Source organism: Bison bison, unplaced genomic scaffold (assembly GCF_000754665.1).
Source record: "Bison bison bison isolate TAMUID 2011002044 unplaced genomic scaffold, Bison_UMD1.0 scf7180017864285, whole genome shotgun sequence".
NCBI lineage: Eukaryota > Metazoa > Chordata > Mammalia > Artiodactyla > Bovidae > Bison > Bison bison.
The window spans coordinates 2,188,231-2,193,190 of record NW_011494857.1 but is presented as its reverse complement, the minus strand read 5'-3'; the positions used below and the strand labels follow the sequence as shown (position 1 = coordinate 2,193,190).

The window sequence follows — 4,960 nt, the reverse complement described above, 5'->3', positions numbered from 1 at the left end:
CCAGTCCCACCCCCGTCCTCGCCCTTCACCCCCCAACCCCAAGCCTGTCTCCCTCCACATCTCCACCCCATCTTAGGACAGATCAGTTTCCAACCCAACTTCTCCAGCCCCGACACCAGCCTCCACGTCACCTTCCGCCTCCACCACCAACACACCTCCAGTTCATTCACATTCCCGTGCGTGATGTCCGTTCTCGTCCCCACGCCCACTTCGACATTACCTTCTTTCCAGCCCCCAAACAATCCCTGTTACCATCTCCGACCCCTTTACAAACCTTGACACCAAAGCTCCATGCCTAACCCATCCTCAAGACTCATGCCAAATTCAACCCACCCCTGTCGCCTATGAGTCTCAACCTCCAACTCAAGCCCCATCCATCTCTGATCCCGTCTTCTTCATCCCCAACCTCAACTACCACCAGACCCTGATCACCTATGACTCTCACTCTCAGACTCAACTCAATGCATTCCCGCCCCCATCTTCTCACCTGTCTCCAATCCATCTCCATTCCCAACCCCAGCTCAACCTCATCCCCCCAAACCTCAGAGTCCATCCCACAAATATCCACTGTCCAATACTCAACCCCATGGTCAGTTTCAACTCCATCCCAGATCCTATTTCACCATCACCACCGCCACCACCAGCTCTGTGATTTTGTTCAAGCTAGGTCATGTTTCTGAGCCACAGTTTTCTCATCTGTAGGAGGGGGGTGAAATTCCCTACCACGTGGAGACACAGGGAGGACTGAATTAGAAAATGTTAGTACATGATGGCAGCTATTTAGCTTTGCACACAGCCTTGCCATGATAGTCCTCTCTCTTTTCCAAATAACTCAAAATCGATATTCTGATTAGAACAGTTTAGTTTTCCATTTGCGTGCCAAGTTCCGCTTTTTTCGAAAAGCGGTGGCGGGGGTGGAGAGGGGACTGGGGGGGAGGGGCACTTTAATTTGGAAATGAAGGATATTGTGTTCCTGTCTCCTGTAATAATTGATCACAACAGTCTGTTGCATCAAAAGAACATTTTTGGAGAGTAATAGTAGGGGCAACAAGAGAGAACACCCAGCTTCCTGTTTTCTTGCTAGTAAAAGGTATTTTATCCAGTTTGTCCAGTAACTCTTCCTGATTGTTTAAGGAACAAAGTGTAGAAAACATCTCTGCTTTGTGTCATCTAAAGTAGGACATTTCTCTGTAAGAAAATCACATCTGGGACTTCCCCAGCTGTCCGGTGGTTAAGACTCCATGCTTTCAGCACAGGAAGAACGGGTTCTGATCCCTCATTGGGGAACTGAGATCCCGTGTGCCACTGAACGCAGCCAGAAAAAAACATTTTTTTTACCCACTCCCCCTTTTAATTAGATGGAAAGCACTTATCTCCTATATTATTTTTCAAAACCATAAAAATTACCCTGTGCTCCACTACAGGAGGGGAGGAAAAAGAGTCTTTTCCTTTTCACAAATTGTCTTTTTTTTGTTTTTTAAGATTTATTTATTTTTGACCTTGGTGGGTCCTTGCTGCTGCACATGGGCTTTCTCTGGCTGCAGTGAGTAGGCACTACTCTTCACTGATTGCAAGGCTTCTCCTTGTGGTGGCTTCTTAGCACGGGCTCCAGGGCGAGCAGTCTTCAGTAGTCGAGGCACGTGGGCTTAGCTGCCCCACAGCATGTGGGATCTTCCTGGAGCAGCATCGAACCCATTTCCTCTGGATTGGCAGGCGGATTCTTAACCACTGGGCCACCAGGGGAAGTTCACCAATTATCTTTAAATTCATGTCATTTCAAAATAAAATTAAAATATTCAGAATGATTAAGTTTCTTGTCCACTGCTTCAGAAGCCCAAAATTCAACACCCAATAGAGCAATGATAACCTCAGTTTTTGAGGACCCACTGTGTGCCAATCTCAATAACTCCTCATGACGACCCAAGGAGATGGGTCCTACGACTACTCCCATTTTACAGATGAGGGAAATGAGGCTCAGAGAGATGGGAGTGGCTGCCCTGAGGTGGGGGATACAGAAGCAAGAGCTCCAGTCTGCTAGCTCCAAAGCCTGTGGTTTTAGACGTCACCATCGCCCGGCTAAAGAGCCAAGCCTTGCCCTTACCCACGTCCTCCACCACGATACTGTCAGGAGCCTGCTTTCCTGCCTGTGAGCAGAGGTTCATGAAGGTGAAAGCGAGTGGGAAAATAAGGAGCAAGACCCTGGCAGCCACGCAGCTCTGGGGAGGGGTCCTGACACACGGGACGCCTGGCCTCCTAACACCTGTACTCATGCAGGGACCAGCATGATCCTGGGTATCCTGTTCTACCTGATGCAGGCCCGGGAATACCTGCAGGAAGGCATGACCTACAAACTGGGGTGCAGCTTCTACCTGGCATGGACCGGAGTCTTCTTCTTTGTGATGATTGGTCGGGGCCAGGGCAGGGTTGGGGTTTGGGGCTTGGGCATGGATCCAGGATGCAGATGGGGACCGGGGTGGGATAGATTTGGGATGGGGGGGAGCTTGTGGACAAGGAGGACTGGACTGAGGAGGGAGATGGGGTTGGGGATGGGCATAGGGCTGGATGTAGGGGCAGGGTTGGGGTTTGGATTTGGGAATGGGTTGGGGACCGCATAGGGGTATGGGGCCAAGTTTGGGTTTAGACGTGAGTCTGGGGACGTGACAGGGAGCATAGCTGGGCTTGGAGAAGCGACTGGCATCAGGCTTGGGCTGGTGAACTCTGCGCCTCACCCTCTCTGCTCTCTTCCTTCCCCTAGGTTTCTTTTCCTATTTGAACTACATAAATTTCTGGTCCCTCCTGGCGAACCAGGCCATCTGGACTTAAGAAGTGGGAATGTCCCCACCCTCGAGTCTGCTCCGGCGGCTCCCTGTCGAGCAACCTGCCAGCCCTTCTCTCTAGCCCCCGACCCCCCACCAAGAGTCTTGTCCTTTTTTCAGTCCCCTCTGAAATCCCTCCAACTCAGATTAATGATGTGTATTTTCAAATAATCTGTACTTCTCACCCAGAACATTTGTTTAGTTCAGTACCTTGTAAGCGGTCCCTGGAAATGCCACGCCTCCTCGGGGCCCTCTTGGGGAGAGGGATGGGTTGGGGAGGGACTTGGGGGAAAGAGACGGGAGAGGTTCCTGGCATACAGATGGTGCTCAAGCAATGTCTGTTGAACAGCTGACTCTCCCCAAGCTCTCTGGGCTTCATTCTTCACACTTGTGACCCCCTAACAATGTGCTCTTCCTGGCACCCACATTTCACCTCTTGCCCTTACCCCTTACAGCTCCTGCCATCACCCCTTACTTCTCTCCACACAAGTCTATTCCTTTAACTTAAAAAAAATTTTTTACAGTATCCCACTCCTTCCCTATTTATTTATTTTAAAGGCTGTTACATGTAGCCAGTTTTTGCAGATGGTTTGGGGGATAAAGACAGTACAGTTGTCCCTCGGTATCAGCAGGGAATTGGTTCCAAGACTCCCTTGGATACCAAACTCTGGGGATTCTCAAGTCCCTTATATAAAATTGCAGAGTGGATTTCCCTGGTGGGCCCATGGTCAAGAATCTGCCTGCCAATGCAGGGAACATGGGTTCAGTCCCAGGTCCAGGAAGTTTCCACGTGCCATAGGGCAACCAAGCCCATGTACCACAATTACTGAGCCCACACTCCAGAGCCCATGCTCCACAACAAGAGAAGTCACCACAATGAGAAGCCCCCGTACCACAGCTAGAGAGTAGCCCCTGCTCACTGCATCTAGAGAAAGTCCATGTGCAGCAATGAAGACCCAGCACAGCAATAAATTGATTTTAAAATTGTAGGGTATTTGCATATAAACTATGCACATCCTCTTGTACACTTTAAATCATCTGTAGGTTTACCTATAATATGTAATGTAACAGAAACGCTATGTAAACAGTTGCTGAGGCACACACCAAATTCAAGTTTTGTTTTTTGGAACTTTCTGGAACTATTTTTTTCCCCCAATTTTTCCACCTGAGATTGGTTTAAATGTGAAATCTGTGGACACAGAAAACCAACTGTACCTTAATCTAGTTAGAGTTTAGTCTATAGTATGTGCTCATTAAGTGTTGTTACAATAATTGTTCCTCTTGTCGCCCACAAAAGGCTTTCCGATGTATTCATTTTTAACAAAAAGTGAGCTGCAACTATGTGCAAGACACAGGGTCTATAGCCAACTGGACACAGATCCTAGTCTTTAAGGAATTGACAACTTTGCAGGGAGGAAAACCTCCCCTACCCTGCAAAACCCAAAAAGTGCCCACAAGTAGATATGTTAGGAGAGAAGAGCTATGAAGGGAAAGAACAGAGGGTCAGGGAGACCAGTCTGGAAAGGAGAGGGTCTGTTATATAGAGTGGACAAGCAGGGGCTCCATGCTAAGTTGACCTCTGAGCAGAAACAGGACTGAAGAGACAGAGCCATGGGGACTGATTGGGGGGAAAGAGTTCCAGGCAGAGGAGACCACAAAACCAAAGTTCCTGGGGTAGAAATGTCCTTGACAGGATCGAGAAAGACCAGGGAGGCCAATGTGCTGGTGGAGCCTGAGCAAGGAAGAGAGAGGAAGGAAAGATAAGGGCAGAAAGGGAACAGAGCCCAGGTCACTCTGGGCCGTGTGGGCCACAGTGGGGACTTTGCATTCCTGAGTGAGGCAGAACCAGTGAAGGAAACGCTGTCACTTCTTTAACGTGTAGAGTTTAGGTCTGTGCCTTTTACTTCAGATCACAGTCTCCTCACTAGACGGGAGAAAACCCCAGTGATCAGGGGAACCAGCTAAAGCGTGTTCTATTCACACAAGGGAATACTTCGCTACTGCTTAAGGAATGAGGTCACTGTGTACTGATGGGAAGAGACTACGTATGGGACAAACTGGAGTTTTTTGTTTTTTTTTTTTTTAAAAAAGCATCTTTACCCATAAAACGTGTGTGTGTGTGTGTGCGCGCGCGCGCACGTGTC

The 4,960-nt window shown here is 48.8% G+C and overlaps 1 protein-coding gene across 3 annotated transcripts in view; it reads right to left on the bottom strand.

Moving 5' to 3' along the window:
• Positions 1-4,960, bottom strand: part of LOC104995695 (transmembrane protein 202-like) — a 13,752-nt gene that overhangs the window by 8,444 nt on the left and 348 nt on the right. The window lies entirely within an intron of this gene.